Genomic DNA, 20,529 nt, shown 5'->3' with positions numbered 1-20,529 from the left:
TCATCCTCTTTGAATAATCCAATGTTGGTTTATTTTGTTTGTAACCAAAATCATAACTAATAGAGATGACCAAAGTATTAAATACCATAATGGCCATGGGAGATGTAGTGGACCTGTCGCTAGACTTGGGATTGGAAAGCCTTATTTCTAATTCTTGCTTTGCAGTTCTCAGTTGTATGTGACATGGATCACTAGCTGAGCTTCGCTATCTTTTTGACTTTCAGTGGCTTCTCCAAAAATAATCACACAACGCAGGATTTCATCTATCCCTAATATTCTCAGAAGGTTAATCAGTGGCATGATGACAGAAAAAGTGCTACAAAAGGTAGGAGTGGGGAAAATCATTGTGAATTGAAATATCTAAGAAAGGATTTGCAATCCCAGCTCTTCTAGTTTATACTTAGTTTTTTTTTTTTTATTAGATGCACATTCAAGGATCTTTCTGGTTACATACAGAAAATTTGAAAAATAAAAGAGAAATATTATTAATAGATGCTTTAAAATATATCAGGGAGGTAAAAGGAGAAACTACAATTTAGAGCAGTTGCCCTGGCAATGGCAGTGCAAGCTGCATCCATTGTTCCAAGTATTAATCAATCAACTTGTTATTGAAAGCTTGCCACTAGAAAGACATTATGTAATGGGTGAGACAGAAGATATGCAATACTCTCCCTGCCCTTAAAACATAAATACATGATGACAAAAGCTATGAGTAAAATTTCTCCCTATTTATCAATATATAGCTCTACCATGCATGCCCTGTGGCCCTAAAGAGAAGGAGCCTGATTCTCATCCTGCTTTTGCATATGCCTTAATACAAAGATAAAACCTAAAACGATGGCTTTAGGTTACCTGGTGTAGGGTAATAACTCAGGGCATGAGTCTGGCATTCACAGAAACCAATTCAAGTCTTTATCTCATTAATGTATTAGGTTTTGGCTCTGATTAAGCCACTTAACTTCATGAAACTTGTTTCCTCCCTACCTATAAGAAATGCTAATAATTCTTAATGCCCATTATTGTCATATATATCAAATGAAATAATGCATATAATGCATTTAGCAAAGTGTTTGGTGTTCAATGACTGTTCCTTGAATGGTTCATAATTATTATTTTACATTATATATACATTTGAAAATCATTTCTATGACTCATTAGGTAGCATAAGCTGGGAGTGTCATAAAGCTAGAAATAAGCACCCAAAGGCCTGTGGGAAAATTGGAAGGCAGCAAATCCTGCTTAAAAGTCGACAGATACAGATTGTGTGAGGAGGCAGGTGGCAAGAGGTAGTGAAGGATAAGAGGAAAATTTCTGATTCTGAAATTCACATGTTTTTTAGAATTCCTCCCCCCAACCCTAAGTATGAGTTCAAGGAAAGAGAAAATTTACAACTAAGTCTACACACACCGTTACCTAGGAAACCAAGCCATGTAGCATATGCAACAAACACCAGTAAAAATAAGCCTGAAGTATGTTTCCTAAACCTGGAAGAAGAGCTACAGGGTTTAGACTCATGACGTCTCTCTTATGTACTTCAAAGTAAAACAAAAATGTGCCATCTGACCTTGGCCTTAAGAATAATTATAGATGGCTACAAAGTTGTGAAACTTGTTGATGTCACCTTAATACAAAAAAATCCAAGAAATTTCAAAATCATCTCTTTTCTTAGGTAAGTAAAACTGAGAACTGGAAAGCTGTAGGAAGATTAGCCAAGGTCCCCTGGTCCCATGCTCTTGCTCTGTCTTCTCTGTACAGCTATTTCTTCTCTCCGTAGACTGGCTTTTTCCATTTTTCCACATATGAAGCAGTTCCTCTCCACCTTCACTTCTCAGGTTTGCATCCACCTAAGTCCAAACAAACAGTCCTGACTGAACTACAATCTTTCTCTTTCTCACTTCTAAATTCCTGGGAAGAAATTTCCAGGTAGTCTAGGGCAGTTGCCTCCCCTTTTTCATCTATGGCCAGGGAGCAGGACCCTGTTGGATAGCCCTGGTAGTAGTCTATTTTATTTTCCTGGAGTATAGGAATAGTGGGCATTTGAGTGAACGTTATCAGAAGAAAGAGTATTATTAGGAGAGGGCAGGAACCTCAAATGATTCAGACTTCTTGTAATTTGAGTAGAATGGTTGTGCTTTTAATCATGTCAGACTATCAGGAATAATTTAATAAATGGTCAAATGCCAATACTTTTTGACATGCAATAATTTTAAATTTAGTTGGGAAGATTATGGTTGTAAATCATGGGTCTTCACAATTGAAACAAAAATAAGCATATAAGAGAAAAATGATTCTCAAAACAAACTTATCAGAAGATAATAAAGGCCTTCACTATCCGTTGCCTACATTATGCTTACAATCAGTATGTTAGCTTAAACCTTCTGCTGATTCACAGCACCCTAAAATAGAAAATGAGATATTTAATGTAATTTTGTCCCTATTTTAGGGCTTTTAGCCAGGCATAGTTGAATGATGATAACTCACTCAAAAAATTTGGTGGAATTTCTCCCTGGGAGATGAATATAAAGACAAATTCCCTCAAGACTATGATGATCAATTAAAAGTGGAAGGAAATTGGGATAAATTTCATCATGTATTCATTTTTCGTTAGGCTACAAAACCATAAGAGAAAGTAAAAACTTGATTTTTCAACAGAACTGTTTCCTTTCTAAAAAAGTAATTTTTATTCAGGAAGGCTTTGTCATGATCAGTTCAGCTAAAATGCCAGTATTATACATGTTAACTACAACCCATACAAAGTTTGGCAAACATTTGCATTACATGTGTTGTATTTAGTTAGGACAGCAATTAAAATAGGAAGTAAATAAACTGTATATACATATCTCTCTGTGCATAAATGTAAGAGGATTTATTACCCATTCTGGGAAGAGGGTTGCAGGAGACATTAATATAAAAAATTAGAAAAGCATTGAAGATTATTTCAAAGAACATTTATGTTTCCTTGAAATGATTTCTTAATGGGATTTTCAGAACTCTCTGATGCTGAAGATGATCTAAGGCCCAAGATAGAAATATAATCACAGTGCTACACGCATAGGCATTTGCTTACAAAGCGGGAAGTGGAATGTCTATTCAGCACTGTCCCTAGTAGGAGAATAATAAGATTTCTGTGAAAGGCCCATTCAAATTTCAGCCACCACGCACAGTTTCTTTTCATCACTTATTGATTGGTATTGTAAGATCGTCATTTCTTTATAATGTGTGAAGGACTAGAGAATGAGAATTGTAGTTAGTATCATTTCCACTTACGCTTACCAAGTGGATTTAATGGACATTAAAGATTGAACACACTATAATAACATATTTCCTTATTGTTTAATCATTAATAATACTTGACAGAACTTTGTACATGTTGTAGTGTCAAAATTAAATTTTAATGATAGGAACATTCTATAAAGATCCAATAGTATCTTAAATAATACTTAACTAAGCACAGGAGAGCAGTACTTACAAAAGGAAATACTAAATGTTATGCTATACTGGATTCACATCATGTTTTTAATCTTCTTGATCTTTGTTAACTACACAATTCTAATTTAGAATAAATGAGCAGATAGTTCATTTTGGCAAGAAGGCAATAGCAGGAGCTATAAAAGGTTTCTGAAATTCCCAGGCAATAATTATTTTACTATACTTGTATCTGCAGAAGGGATTTGCACTAAGTTCTAATTGGAACTTGAACCTCCACTTACCTTAAGCTTTGAGGTGCATGATGAAATTTTTTTGAGAAATTGCATAAACCAATAATTTTGTATTAGTGCACATTTGTAAATAGTGTAAACTTAGTGTTTTATAAGAATAACGGAAGTGGCTGGAAAATAGGAGTTTGCCAGTAATTAATAAAAAATTGTTGGGCCGGGGGCGGTGGCTCACGCCTGTAATCCCAGCACTTTGGGAGGCCGAGGCGGGCAGATCATGAGGTCAGGAGATCGAGACCATCCTGGTTAACCCGGTGAAACCCCGTCACCACTAGAAATACAAAAAATTAGCCGGGCGTAGTGGTGGGCTCCTGTTGTCCCAGCTACTCGGGAGGCTGAGGCAGGAGAATGGCGTGAACCCGGGAGGCAGAGCTTGCAGTAAGCCGAGATCGCGCCACTGCACTCCAGCCTGGGCGACAGAGGGAGACTCTGTCTCAAAAAAAAAAAAAAAAAGAAAAAAAAAAGTTAAAACATACTTTATTTGAAAGAGGATTCAAGCCAAATCAAGTAATACAGATATGGATAATTTATTTTGAAAAATTCCGCTGACGGTAATCCAGTACTGTGCATTACGTTTCACTGAATAGTTTCCTATCCACTGAAGGTCAGGACTGGGCTATACCAGTGGAGTATCTGGGTGTTTATTTGGTGAGCTTCAAGCAGCACTAATACCTTTCAACATTCAGCTGTAGCATTTATTGCTTAGCATTTTCTAACATAAAAAGTGAAACCATGTTGACATAAAAATGTAAGCATACTTCATAGACAACACAAAATTAAAAATTTGAAATAAATTGTATTTTAGTTGACATCAGTGTATTCATGTAAGTACACAGTGAATATATTATGGGAGATTTTAATAACCTTTAGAAGACTGATCTTTCTATACAATGGCCAGGCACTATGGAATCTTTGACTGCCGTACTGATTAGGATTTAGTCAACTCAGGATCCTGCAGGAGTTCTCAACTTGGAGTGCATGAAATCACAGTTCTGTTGAAAGAAGTTAAGGAGTTCATGAACTTGCGGAGTAAAGTTTTTACATCATTGTTTTCTATATATTGCTCATTCACTGTGTAAACGCTGTGTATCAAGTATATAGGAAAAAATAAAGTTATGATGATTGTGGGGTTTACCTCATAGGACTTGGGGATGCCTATGCAAATATTTAAATCGCTTATCACAATGTTTTTCACATAATGAAAATTTTACAAGTGGAAGCTGTGTTTATTATTTATAGTAATGGTAAGCCTATGGCCGGGTGCGGTGGCTCACGCTTGTAATCCCAGCACTTTGGGAGGCCGAGACAGGCGGATCACGAGGTCAGGAGATCGAGACCACGGTGAAACCCCGTCTCTACTAAAAATACAAAAAAATTAGCCGGGCTTGGTGGCGGGCACCTGTAGTCCCAGCTACTCGGAGAGGCTGAGGCAGGAGAATGGCGTGAACCCGGGAGGCGGAGCTTGCAGTGAGCCGAGATCGCACCACTGCACTCCAGCCTGGGTGACAGAGAAAGACTCCGTCTCAAAAAAAAAAAAAAAAAAAAAAAAAAAAAGTAATGGTAAGCCTAAATTGGAAACGTTTTTGCAATTGACACAGTCAAAACATGTTCCGAGTACTCCAATAAGCACCAGTTCTCTAACAGGAATTAAAGGATGAAAATACCAATCCGTGCATTAAGAAGGGAAACAATATCAAGAGTACAGGGCTGGGTGCAGTGGCACACACCTGTAATGCCAGCACTTTGGGAGAATGAGCTGGAAGGATAGCTTGAGGCCAGGAGTTTGAGACTAGTGTGGACAACACAGAGCGATTCTGTCACCACAAAAAATACAAAAATAACATTAGCTGGGCGTGGTGGCATGCACCTGTGGTCCCAAGCTGCTTCTCTTAAAGAAGAAGAAAAAAGAAAAGAAAAGCATATTTACCTTACAGTTCAGGGAAGAGGACCACTACCTTCTTTTGGAAATGATTACCATCATCACTGAGATAATTTAATCTGTGTCATACCATGGCTTCTTCCACTTGCTCAGACAGTCACATCCGTGGATGGAAGATCATTCCTAGAGAAAGTTAAGGCTACAGTTGTGTTAGGATTCACCTGTGATGCTGTGGAAACATAGACTATAAATTAAGCTATAGCCATAGTTACAGAAAATTTTATAGACCACTTTTTGTCTTTTATCTGAACAAGTGGTTATTGCCAACCAATCAACTGGCTTAGATTAAAACCAGATTTTAGCTGGCATATTATCAGAGACATTACCACATAAACTTGAAATATATAAATACGAAGAATATCAAATCTTAGTCTTAGACTGTCTTGATCTTTCCCCTTTCTTACTCCCAGGGGAAAAATATCAGGACTTCCTGTCTTTTTGGGTACTTGCAATAAAACCAAGAATACATTTTTAAGTAATTGTGGCTTTATTTTTGATATTTAACAAATATAAATTAGAGTAAGTTAATATTTCATTATCTGGCAGCACAATTTGTCTCTGTTTCTCTTTCTTTCTCTTTTACTTCTGTCTGAAAAACTATCCATTTAAGTTTTGAAACATTTAAAAGGCTTATTGATGAATTTTCTGATTACCCAGATCTGGAACTGCAGTTGGGATAGGAGTGATTGGTTATATAAAAGAAGTCTCATTCTAAACACAGGGATTACAAATAGGGGAGAAATTGTTTTTTAAAATAAATAAATAAATAAACCAGTGGTAAGGCCAAAATAATGGAAAATGAAAAATAATTAAGCTAATCAATAGATGTCCACTACTTAATTTATGTGACTAGTTGTTTAATTTAAATGTTAAAATACATTGTTGATTCCAATGAAAAGATACAATAACCTTTAATACATTTGCTAAAATATTGAAATTAAGAAGCTAATGAAGTAACTAATTGTTTGAGCTTTAGGCTGTGGCCACATAAGGAAATTATAAGGAGATCATTCCTTCTTCCTAATTCTCAACGTCAAATTCCTAAATGGGCCATGTTCCTTGTGTCCCTTGTGGGAGGAGTGAGAGAGTAGTGATGATTTATTTCTGGTTCATATTTAGAATACTGATCTCCTGAATGGCGGTCTCCTCCTGGACTTTCTATTTTGGCTATATCTTGAATTTTGTCTGTTGCCTTCTGTTGCTTTCAGGTTATTTAACCTGATTCAGCAAATGCTTTCAATAGTAAATATGCTTTTATGTCCTGCTTATCTATGTGGGTTTGTATTTTTTGTTTAGTTATAGCCTCAGTATGCCTTACTTTCTTAGTTCATTGGTACATTTGAAATGAAAATTATTTAAAATATTTTCCCCAGGAATTTCAGTTGTTTTCAAAGAAAGAGAGTCGGCTGGGCGGGTGGCTGATACCTGTAATCCCAGCACTTTGGGAGGCCGAGGCAGGCAGAACACCTGACATCAGGAGTTCAAGACCAGCCTGACCAATATGATGAAACCCCGTCTCTACTAAAAATACAAAAATTAGCCTGGTATGGTGGCATGCCCCTGTAATCCCAGCTACTTGGGAGGCTGAGACAGGAGAAGCACTTGAACCTCGGAGGTGGAGGTTGCAGTAAGCCGAGATCATGCTGTTGCACTCCAGCCTGGGCAACAAGAGCGAAACTCCGACTTAAAAAAAAAAAAAAGAAAGAAAGAAAGAGAGTCTACCTTTGTACGTAGTTCATCATATTACTAGAAAGTGAAGTCTGGAAGTCAATTTTTACCTTTGGTTTGTTGACCATGGCAACAATTCTTTTTTTTTTGCACGTTTCTTATGTTTTAGAAAAATTGTCATTGACTGTTATAGAAAGAGTTACGTAGACACTTAGAGATTGAAGGAAGAGAGATAATTTAGGTAATAAATTCAACTGTCTAAGTAAGAGCTATTGAGAGTATAAACTAAACCTGGATTAGATGAAATGTAGGAGAGGGAACAAATACTAGAGAACCACACTTTCGAGTACAGAGATACAGGTGCATCAGCCCCAAGAAACTAATCACTTTATCTTGAATCCACATTTCTGGAAAATATCACGAGTAGTTAGGCTATACTAAATTTAGCAGGAGGGCTTTTTGGAAGTAAATTATGTGTTGAATTGAATCATGATAAGTGTGAGCTGTTTCAAAGGTCCTTTCTTACTACAGTGGCATAGACTATTTTGTTCAATTACAGAATCAGAATTAACCTTACCAGGTGTCTTAGCAGATACAAAGCCTTGGATCTCAGCTAGTGGCAAAACTGTGGAGCCTGGATGCCGATGGAATTACTCACTAGCGCCACCAAGATAAGAAAGTGTGTAATTTACCAAGTAAATATTGATTAGAGGTGTTTTTTAAAAATAACAATTTTTTGAAGACATTTAAAGATGCTCCTCAAAGCGAAGTTTACCAGCTATCAGATGAAGGTCTATCTTACAATTGTGTCCATCAAAATGGGAAATAACGAGAAAAAAAATCTAGTTAATATCTGTTCCAAAATTTATTCCCTGGGAAAGACTTCCTAGCGGCTCTAGGATTTATTAATCTAACCACGTTTAATTCTTCTACAGATTTATTTCTGCACTACACAGTTAGTGCATTCTTCTAAAATCAGTTGTTTTCTCGCTACAAACATTACAAATTGATCTCTTCGGAGAGGCAGAGTAATGGGAAGAGTGGTGACTTTGGAGACATTCAGACTGTGACACATTTGCTGGGTTTGAATCCAGCTCCATCAAGTACTAGTGGGAAGACATTTCTCAAATGTCTCATTTCCTCTGGGCCTCAATACCTAATATATTAGGGAAAAATATTCTTACTTTGGGGGATTTTAAAAATTTGAGATAATGTAAATCAACAAGTACAGTGGCTGACGTGGTGAGTCTTGTAGGATGGCACTATGTCTGAAAATAAAATAATGGAAGTTATACAATTTCCTGAAGTAACAGTTTTTTAAATCTATTATTTGAGAGAATTAAACAATTGGATTTAAAGCCTAATTTACTTCAAAGTCTGTTTCTATGATGCTCCTGAATCCAATTCATATATACAATAATGCTAGATGTAAATAAATGACTGAATAAAAACATATTGACTATTAGTTGTTAAAATACAAACAGCTGAATTTAACTTTTTTAAATTAAATTTTGAACTTTGGTATTTTAAGTTCCTTTTCTTTATGTGTACTGTGGATTTTTAAAGTTCTGCGTACAAACTGACTTTTCATAAAATTATTCCATTTAAATACTTCTATGTATATGTGTAAACAAAAAATTCTGCTGTGGATAAGGAAAATCTTTTCTATTTTAAAAATTTTATCACATTGCTATGACAACCTAAATTTTAAAATTACAAAATATAGGATGGAGAGTGTTTTTCTTCCATCTTTATTACCCATAAAGAGAGCTATTGGAGCTTATAAGATAAAAGGAAAGGGAAGGAGAAAAAGAGACAGCGAAGAAGAGGAGGAAAAGCTTATTCAGGCAGTGCTAAGTGTGCGAATGTATATCATAATGACACGGTATAGAATGACGCACAGATTGAAGAGATCCTGGAATATGTAGAAGGAAGTAGCAGAAGAAGCAGAAAATGTCACTATTTGCACTGGTCTGTGGAGAAATAAGAAGGAAAAGTTTTATGTTGAACAGGAAGATAATGTTTTTCCCAAAGCCATGAACAAACAGTTATTGAATTCCTACTTTTTGCACTATGCTAGGTAGGCATTGCATGTTGCACAATTGGATAAAAGTCCTTGATCTTAAGAAGCTCAAATTTAAGATGTATGGGAAGGAGAGAACTAAGGAGTAATGGAGACGGAAAAGAGAAAGGGAAAAGTGGAGGAAAAAAGGAATAAGTGAATCAAGGGAAGAAGTAAAGATCATAAAATTAAGGGAGGATGTGCAGGAGAAACATGTGTTTTCCATGGAGTAACATTCAATGCAGGTCTAGAGGAAGCGATGAGGTAGTATTAATGTAAATATATTGAGGAAAATCTTCTCAATTATTAATTAAATAGGTTTTTTTTTTCTGCCTCTTTCCCAGTAAACTACTCTTCTATATAGAAAAAACAAAAATCCAATGAAATAAGACAGTCTTCTTTATTCCAAAGGGAACTAAGTCAGGCTTTGTCTCTCTTCATTTGCAGGTTTTACTTGGTAGAGTTTACTATGTCATGCTAACATTCATAATAAAATGTGATAATGCTACTAGACAAGTATTATGTACATAAAACAAGCCTATTTTAATAGGTTAATAACTGTAATACAGTAGTTGAAATCATAGGCCAGAATTTATGTTTCTATGGTAAGAGAACTCATCATAAATAGCATTAGTTCTGCCAATTTTCTGCATAATTTTCTATCTTATATTTTAAATAATCCAGTAATATTTTCTGGTGGAGAAACAAAATGAATACCTTAACAGTAGAGATCTTTGATCCGTGGAAACTGTATGGTATAATGAGAAGTATGAAGTCCTTGAAATCTAAGTCAAATCCTGACATGACTCCATTCAGCTGAAGTCGTGTGTGATCTTGGGAATGTTACTTCACATCTCTGAGAGTCATTTCTCTACTTGTTAAAAGTAAATGATAATATCTGCCTCATAAGACCCTTGTAAGGATTCTAAATTATGCAATTTGCAAAAATCCCTAGCATATGATAAGCTTTCAATATGTGTTACACATTTTACAGTTACTCTTTGTCTCCATCCAAGCCTATTAATCATTAAATTTCTAATCCATTTCTTCATTTGAATAAGAAAAGAATGTAAAGCAGATTGTTCCCCTGCAATTTAAAATATATCACTGACATCACTTGGTGCTCACAACAAAATGACAGTTCTTCACCCTGCCTAATGACCTATGTCATCTGATATCCACTTACTTTACCAAACCTGATATCTACTACTGTCCTATGCACTGTCTTACAGCCTTTCCGGGTGTCTTTCTGCATTTCAAATTTATCAAGTTCCTTTTCTCCTAAGGGCTTGTGCCCTTGTTTCTCCCTTCCTCTAAAATGCTCTTCCTTTAGTCCTTTCCATGGCTGGATAGTTCACAAAATGTAGATCTCAACTCAAATTTCATATCCTTAGTGATGCCTTTTTTTGCCTGTGCAAACACAATGACTTCCTAGTTTGTTCTGACCCACTGACTTGTTTGTTACATTCATGGTACTCATCATAATCTATAATCATGTACTTTTTTACTGGTTGGTATTCTGCTGTCGTTACTCATTAATAATATATTAAAAGGTGAAAGACAAAAGGCAGGCCTGTGCCAACAGCTATAAAATTTCTCAAACTAAGGGATCCACAGCACACTTCAGATTTTTCTAACCCCAGAATGGGGGGTCAAGAAAAATTATACTCCTTTGTTTTACACTAAAAGTGTAAAAGGTGAATGAGCCAAAAGGAAGGAAAAAGATTTCCCAAGCAGGAGAAGCATTTGCAAAAACTTTCTATGGAGGCAAGAGAGATGAGAGAGACTATGATGAATACAAGAAATTACAGAATTTAGCTTAGATGAAGAATGTTAGTGGAGAGGGGACATAGTATGAGTTGATATTGGAGAATAAGCTGAGGGAAATGAGAGTCATGGGGTTACCTGTGAGCATTGAATAATAGATGTTAAAATAACTTCAGATAAGATAAAAATGATTTAAGTGTAAGGCATTCATTCATTTTAGAAGCAAAGAGAAGCAAACAGAGGTGCAAATAACATTGGCTCCAGCAAAGTCCACTGAGATTATGGGTTTGACTCTGCTGGAAAGAAGTGATTTCGAGTAAGTCACTTAAGGATTGCAGACACATGTATAAGGAATAAGCAACTGAATAGGTGATTTTTAAAGTTTATATTCCGTTTTAAAACTCTGGACATATGCAATACAGTCTAGCACTTGCCCATCATTCTTTCTTGCAAAAACTTTCAAATAAATGATAATGAATATTTTGTCTTTTGTCTAATCTTAACCATCCTTGCAGATTTTCACTTCCTTTATCTCATTAATGTTTATCAACTGGTTACTCCTTTTATTATAAAATAGCACCTTCTTCTGTATGGCTTGTATGAAGACAATGATAAAATTTCTATGCCTAGTATATAACCTCATATTTGTTTTATGATTCTTTATATTAATATTTGAACCTGCCCTAAGTTCTAAACTCATATAGTAGTCTAGAAGCCCTGTCCATATGTATAACATTTAGATTTCTGTTTCAAAAATATAAATGCGTGTTTACTAAAGTGAAAAGAAACTGGTGAACAAAGTAGAGCAGAAATTGTGATTGAGGTCACATCAACAATTTCAACAAATCAACAAAGGCATTACAGGGAATGAACTTAGTTCCTTCCTAATAGCATTTCGGCTGGTTTCCATATTGCTCTTTTTTTCTGTTATTATGTGGTTAATGCAATCTAATTCAGTAATGTCTTCTGAATGATTAAGCCATTTATGATTGAACCTGATGAAGGAAATGAGAAAAGCCTCTTAAACATCTAAATAGGATAATTTGTATTAACTGCTGTAAATCACAATCAGAATGCTATTGAAGTCAACATTTTACTCAAGTACAAATATTTCTAGAATTGAGACATGTTATCAATATTTGTAATGAAACTTAGAAAAGGAATTAGGACCGTTGACATTATAACTATTTTTATAGTTGCAGAGTTTTCTCTCGAATATTTTGTGGCGCTATTAGTGCTCCCTCTTCACGAACAGCAAGTGAAAACATTAGGCTAAGCATTGAATTGTTCATGCCAGTGGCCTTCCATACATCAAGGGGAGAAAAATAGACATTATAGAGAGATAGGATATGATATACAATGTTTTGCAGAATAATTCATGGTGTGAAGTGTGTAGTAAGGTACATCAATCTGCAAACTAGTTTGAATTTATCTTTTTTTAATTTACCACTTTTTAAAAATATATTTGTCATCATTTTTAATGTTAGTGAACACTTTCCCCCATATACATTTAACGAATATTAATATATTTGAATAATAAACAAGAATTAATTATTCCAGAAGGTTCACTTCTGTTAAAATAATACCTGAATGTGCTTTCACAACTCTCACACTTTTAAATAATTTGTACATGGTCAAAGATGAGCACTGTACTGATTTTTTAAAAATTTACAACGAGAATCTGTGTCCTAAGCTATACAAACGGGGACATGACTCCAAGCTTTGGTTCCAGGCTCAGTTGATGCCAGGCAAGATTAATGCATATCTGCCACTGCACTTTGATGAGTAGAATACTCATCATTGTGGGTTGTACAATAACAAGGCTGCGTTGTATTGTGATAAGGTTATATTATAGAATGTTTGGGGCTTTTTATTTAGATGCTTTACATGCTTTTTTTTTTTTTTTTTTTTTTTTTTTTTTTTTTTTTTTTTGTGAGACAGAGTCTCACTCTGTTGCCCAGACTGGAGTGCAGTGGCACGATCTTGTCTCACTGCAAGCTCTGCCTCCCGGGTTTAAGCAATTCTCCTGCCTCAGTCTCCCAAGTAGCTGGGATTACAGGCGCATGCCACCATGCCTGGATAATTTTTGTATTTTTAGTAGAGACTGGGTTTCACCATGCTGGCCATGCTGGTCTCAAACTCCTGACCTTGTGATTCTCCTGCCTCAGCCTCCCACAGTGCTGGGATTACAAGCATGCGTCACCGTGCCTGGCCTTAGAAGCTTCTTACCTAAATATGTATTATCTACAAATATTAATATAAATATCATTTTTAAAGTTTATTTGTGCAATGAATTACTTTAAAAGAGGATATTTTAGCGAGGTAAATAAAACAATTTTCCTTGAACAAGATTTAAAAAATAATATGAGGGGGTAAGGTCAATTAAGATTCGTATAAAGTGACACTACCAAGACCTGTTAATTCTTCAATGAGTGCTGATAGAACATAATCTGTATAAAATGAAAGAACACAATAAATCCCATATTTCTGCAGTCTCTCAAAGCAAGCATGTATGCTCTGTAGATTTTATGCAGTTCTGCCCTTAGACCTATGCAAGCAGGACTTCTGTCTTGGATCCTGTGCCTCTGGGGGCTTCATGTTTCAGAATACCTTCTTTGAAGTATTCTAAATTCCTTCCCCTTCAGTGTCTGGGTTAGGGCCAGGCTAGTGGTACTTTCTGGATAGGGTACCTCGTATTTGGACTAGGAGCCACATGGGCCCTGGGGAGCTCTTCAACCCTTTGTCCCGTGTGTAAAGTTGGCCAGCTACCCCTGGGAGCTTTGGGACACATTCATGCCTCTGGGGCTGTCCAAAGACCTTGCAGTCAGGTCTCAATTGTAGTACAGTACTGTGTCCGGAATTGGTGGGTTCTTGGTCTCACTGACTTCAAGAATGAAGCCGCAGACCCTCGCGGTGAGGGTTACAGCTCTTAAGGTGGCGCGTCTGGAGTTTGTTCCTTCTGATGTTCGGATGTGTTCGGAATTTCTTCCTCCTGGTGGGCTTGTGGTCTTGCTGGCTTCAGGAGTGAAGCTGCAGACCTTCGCGGTGAGTGTTACAGCTCATAAAAGCAGTGTGGACCCAAAGAGTGAGCAGGAGCAAGATTTATTGCAAAGAGCGAAAGAACAAAGCTTCCACAGCGTGGAAGGGGACGCGAGCGGGTTGCCACTGCTGGCTGGAGCAGATTGCTTTTATTCTCTTATCTGGCCCAACCCACGTCCTGCTGATTGGTAGAGCCCAGTGGTCTGTTTTGACAGGGTGCTGATTGGTGCCTTTACAATCCCTGAGCTAGACATAAAGGTTCTCCACCTCCCCATCAGATCAGTTAGATACAGAGTATGGACACAAAGGTTCTCCAAGGCCCCACCAGAGCAGCTAGATACAGAGTGTCAATTGGTGCACTCACAAACCCTGAGCTAGACACAGGGTGCTGATTGGTGTGCTTACAATCCCCGAGCTAGACATAAAGGTTCTCCACGTCTTCACCAGACTCAGGAGCCCAGCTGGCTTCACCCAGTGGATCCCGCACGGGGGCTGCAGGTGGAGCTGCCTGCCAGTCCTGAGCCATGCCTTCAAACTCCTCAGCGCTTGAGTGATCGATGGGACTGGGCGCCGTGGAGCAGGGGATGGCGCTCGTCGGGGAGGCTGGGGCTGCACAGGAGCCCACGGAGGCGGGGGAAGGCTCAGGCATGGCAGGCTGCAGTCCCGAGGCCTGCCCCGCGGGAAGGCAGCTAAGGCCCAGCGAGAAATCAAGTGCAGCCTTGGTGGCCTGGCACTGCGGGGGGACCCATTGCACCCTCCACAGCCGCTGGCCCGGGTGCTAAGTCCCTCAATGCCCGGGGCCGGCAGGGCCGGCCAGCCGCTCCGAGTGCAGGGCCCGCCAAGCCCACGCCCACCCGGAACTCCAGCTGGCCCACAAGCGCCGCATGCAGCCCCGGTTCCCGCTCGCGCCTCTCCCTCCACACCTCCCTGCAAGCTGAGGGAGCCGGCTCCTGCCTTGGCCAGCCCAGAAAGGGGCTCCCACAGTGCAGCAGCGGGCTGAAAAGCTCCTCAAGTGCCACCAAAGTGGTAGCCCAGGCAGAGGAGGAGAGCGAGGGCTGTGAGGACTGCCAGCAGGCTGTCACCTCTCAGGACGACTTTGACAGGACCATGTTAAGACTGAGTCACCAGTATGGTTCTGACAAGGTTATCTTATGTGGCTCAAACTATATATGTAGATAGGAACACCACAAAAAGTTCTCCTCCAGGGTCTTGAATACTCTAGGGGCAACCCTGATTACATGCCATTGAAGCTTAACTTTCCTGTCAATAAAAATTGTACAATCTTCAATGTGATTTATGCTACACATTCGAACAATAGATCTGTAATACCTGACAAGGTACAATGTCATTTTGAAGCAAACACAGTGAACATAAAAATAAATCTCTTGGTTTCTTTCATCAAAAATAAAACAAGCTAATGTTTTGAAACATTATGCCAATAAATTTCGAAGCCAACAATGAAAATGTTATTTCAACACTACTCAGGGAAGTTACTACATCACGTATCAGGAAGAAGCATACACGATTAGGAAAAAATAAATACTGAAGTCTGTCCTAATGATGGAGTGGTGTTCTTGTGAACTTTTGTTACAAAACAAGCCAGTCCGAAACCCAGTGGTTTACAGCAACAGCCATAAGTTATTTTGCTCACGTATCTTCAATTTGAGTAAAGTTCATAAGGAATGGCTTTCATTGTTCCACATGGCATCAGCTGAAGCATTTCAAATAGGGCTGAAGGATCCAATTCCAGGATGGTTCACTTACCCAGTTAGCAAAATTGATATTGTGTGTTGGCTGAAAGCTCAGTCAAGGGTGTCAGCAGGCCTCAAATCCTCTCTGTCAGGGAGTTTTGCTAATTGGACTTACTCATAGCATGGCAGCTGGGTTTCAAGAGTGACTTTTCCAAATGATGAGAAATAAAAACAGTCAGTATCTTCATTTCTGGGACAAGAAATTGGCTCAGTATCATTTATGGGATATTCTGTTGGTCAAGGGAGTTGCCAAGCTCCTACTTGTGATTCAAGAGGAGAGGGCAGGTACCCCATTTTTCAATAGGAGCAATGTCAGAGTATCTGTGACTAGCTTTAATTTACTACAAGACAAGCAATTAATCATAAAAATACAGTTAGAATCATTGTCTGATTTCAAAGAAATTGTCTAGAATCCAAAGGAAAATGTTCCATTCTAAATGATGTAGTGTGAATAAAAGAAGTTTAAAAATGCTTTTGCTGTTAAGGGCCAATGAAGACACCCAACCAGAAAATGCTACTGAGTTATGGAAATAAGTAAGGTAAGTAAGGAAACTATTGTTTCATGCCATTGCTGAGCTATTTGGATAACTTCACCTGGGGCTACACTGTGTCTGAAACTTACAAGTATGTGAACAGCTACATTTCCCACATTGTTTAATTTCAGTGAGCTTTACTGTTAGTTGCAACTAAGGTTATACTACCTAGTACTGCCTTTTAAAATGTATAGAGCCAGGCTGGATGTGGTGGCTCATGCCTGTAATCCCAGCACTTTGGGAGGCTGAGGTGGGTGGGTCACCTGAGGTCAGGAGTTCCGGATCAGCCTGGCCAACACGGTGAAACCCCGTCTCTACTAAAAATACAAAAATTAGCCGAGCGTGGTGGCAGGTGCCTGTAATCCCAGCTACCTGGGAGGCTGAGGTAGGAGAATCACTGGAACCCGGGAGGCAGAGGTTGCAGTGAGCTGAGATCTTGCCATTGCACTCCAGCCTGGGAAACAAGAGCAAAACTCCGTCTCAAAAAAAAAAAATAATAATAAATAAAATAAAATAAAATGTATAAAACCAGAGGGCCAAGAAGTGAAAGTGACTCTTCAAACATTAAACAGCGATGTGATGTGGCAGCAGAATTAGTATTTAATCTGGTGCTCCTTCCGCCACACTGTTGTGCTTTTCCGATTTCCACATTTCACACCTGGTATTTTCATCCTGTGCTACATTTCTGCTTATATATTGAAGAAGTTGCTTGAAATATTTGCTTGAATAAGGCAGGTATAAAAATAAATAAGTTAAACAAATTGCCACAACAAATTCTTTAGAAGTTAACACTATTACTTGAAGATCCATTCTTATTTATGGCCTTTGTAAAGACAAATCATACAAAGATATCTGTGTCAAATACCAATTGTTGAATCAGTTGAAGGTCTGCAAAAAGTCAGTAGTGCAGTGTTGCAATGAATAGTTTAGCGTTTTCCCTTTAAAATGTTGTCTGAGAATTGTTTTCAGATTTGAAAGTCCTGCCTAAAGCCTTTTGAAACACATTCTTCTGAATGTATTATTTTTCTGTTCATCATTAATTGTCTTTTGGAAAATGATGTAAATGAGTTTTACCACAGGGAAGATGGGGGCTCACTTACAATTCCTTCCAATGCTAATGGCAGATTTTTGAGAAAACAGTAATGCTTCATAAGAGGGCTTTAAGTATCTAGAAAGAAATCGTGAAAATTCTTGAGTACTGAATTAATAAACCCAAATGCTAATATTATTACTAAGAAAATGAATAATGATAATCCACACATTCATTCATTCATTCATTCATTCAACTAGTGTTATTGAGACCCTTGAGTTATAAGAGAGACCAAATCATGTGAAGAATAATGTACTAAGAGATTGAGGTGGGAAAGATCTTAGTATATTCCAGTATATTGGTTAACAATAATAGCTAGCATTAATACCTTATTTATTATGTTCTTGAAACATAATTCTATTTGCAAGCATTTAATTCTTACCATCATCTTATCATTTAGTTTCTATGCCTATATTCTTTTTGGAGATGAAGAAACTGAAATGTTGTCCACTTCTATATGTGTTTATGGTGAGATAAGTGCTTTATGGTGGTTAAATATATCACAAGGTAGCAAATCAAGAAGGCAGCAAAAAGAATATCAAAGTTTTGCTGTCTGAGGTAAATAAAAATTTTTACAATAATTATCTCTGATGGTAAGCCTATGGATAATATTTATTTGCTTTATAACTTCATGTATTTTCCAAATTTGTTTTTTAAATTCATTTCTTACATCTGTGTGATTTTTATAATAAAAATAGTATTTAAACAGTTAAAATAAGCACACAAAACAAATGTAAAAACCTAAAACTTGTCTAGATATCCTTGGTATTCTGCCTACATGAGTCTAGCTTTGAGTACTGCTGAGAAGGAAGACGATCAAGCCACAGGGTCAACTTACACCAATACTCAATGAGTCTTGAAAGGCTCAGCTTGGATAAGCCCCAAAATATTCAGCTGTGCAATTGAAACTTAACCTGTAGCATCTAACCCTCTGAGGTTTATATTGTAACACTGAAGATAAAATATGGCTGAATTGAGTAGATAAAAGCCAGAAGTACAGTTAAACTCATTTTTTCTTATAGAATTTTGAATTTATTTGTGCCATTATTACTAAAGGCATTTTAATAATATAAATTAAAATATGAATTAAGTTATAAGCTGGAAAGTGTTTATGTAAAATATTTTATTACACACAATTTTTTACTTTTAATTACAGGTTAAAAATGGCATCAATATTTGTTTTTCCCTGTTGATATAGTTGATAGGTATTTATGTAACCACACTTTCACACAGATATACACACATGCATATATATATAATATATATTATAATATATAATATATATTATATTATATATAATATATTTACTATTAAGTTTAAAGGAGTTCAAGTTATTCATAGTATATTCTCTGACCAAAATGGATTTATATTAAAAATTAATAATAGAAGATGCTTGGAAAACCCCAAATATTGGAAAACTAAATAAAATTCTATTAACTTATGGGCAAATGAAGAAATCTAACTTCAGGGCCAGATGTATTTATTGGTGAAATCTATGCAACATTTAGGAGGAAATAATACCAGTTCAACGCAAACTTTTCCAGAATATTGAAGAGGAGGGAATACTTTATAATTTATTGTATGATATCAGCATTACTCTGATATCAAAGTTATAGAAAGTCATTACAAGCGAAGAAAAGTACAGACCAATATATCCTATAAATATGATGCAGGCCTGGTAGCACATGCTTATAATCCCAACAATTTGGGAAGCTGAGGAGAGATGATTGCTTGAGGCCAGGAGTTTGAGACTAGTCTGGGCATCATAAAGAGACTCTGTCTCTATGAAAAATGTAAACACTTAGCCTGGCATGGTGGCACGTGCCTGTAGTCCTAGTCATTTGGGAGGCTGAAGTGGGAGGATTGCTTGAGCCCAGGATTTGTAGGCTGCAGTGAGCTGTGATCACCCCAATGCATTCTAGCTTGGGTGAAAGAGCCCCCTCTCTAAAAATAAAAAAAAAAGTAAAATGTTACATAAAATTTTAGCAAATCTAACAATATATAAAAATGATACTACATCATAACCAAGTATGCTTTTTTTTTTTTTTTTTTTGAGACGGAGTCTCGCTCTGTTGCCCAGGCTGGAGTGCAATGGTGCGATCTCGACTCACTGCAAGCTCCGCCCCTCAGATTCATGCCATTATCCTGCCTCAGCCTCCCAAGTAGCTGGGACTACAGGCGCCTGCCACCATGCCTGGCTAATTTTTTTTGCATTTTTAGTAGAGATGGGGTTTCACCGTCTTAGCCAGGATGGTCTCGATCTCCTGACCTCGTGATCTGCCCGCCTCGGCCTCCCAAAGTGCTGGGATTACAGGTGTGAGCCACCATGTCCGGCCTCAAGTATGCTTTCTAATGAGATGTTGGTTTAACAATTAGAAATCAATCAATGTAACATCAATTCTTGATTAAACACAGACACACACACACACACACACACACACATACACACACACACACACACACACACCCCTCATGGCAAACTTGGAATAGAAAGAAACTTCCTCAACTTGATAAAGAGCATTTATGGAAAACCCATAACTTTTAATGTCTTTTAATGTTGAAAGACTGCCCTATCCTAAAAACTAGCAATGAGACAGTAATATCTGCTTTCTCAATTCTATTCATTATTGTACTGGACTTTCTAATTAGTGCAATCAAGTAATGAAAAGAAATAACAGGCATCCTCAGAAAAAAAGAAGTATAATTGTCTATTCGTAGACAATGTGAATGCCTTCTTAGGAATCTAACAGAATCTACAAAAAAACTATTAGGTATAATAAATGAGTTTAGTAAGGGTGCCAGATACATTCATATACAACAATCCATTTGATCTCTTTGTATAAGGAACATACATTTTAAATTTGAAAAATATTATTTAGCATCAAAAAATGAATACTTGGGGAAAACTTGAAAAAATATATAAAAGACGTATAATACCAGAAAACACAAGGCACTGTTTAGATA

The sequence above is a fragment of the Hylobates moloch genome, unplaced genomic scaffold, assembly GCF_009828535.3.
Source record: "Hylobates moloch isolate HMO894 unplaced genomic scaffold, HMol_V3 SCAFFOLD_15, whole genome shotgun sequence".
Lineage (NCBI taxonomy): Eukaryota > Metazoa > Chordata > Mammalia > Primates > Hylobatidae > Hylobates > Hylobates moloch.
Note: the sequence above shows the minus strand (reverse complement) of the source record.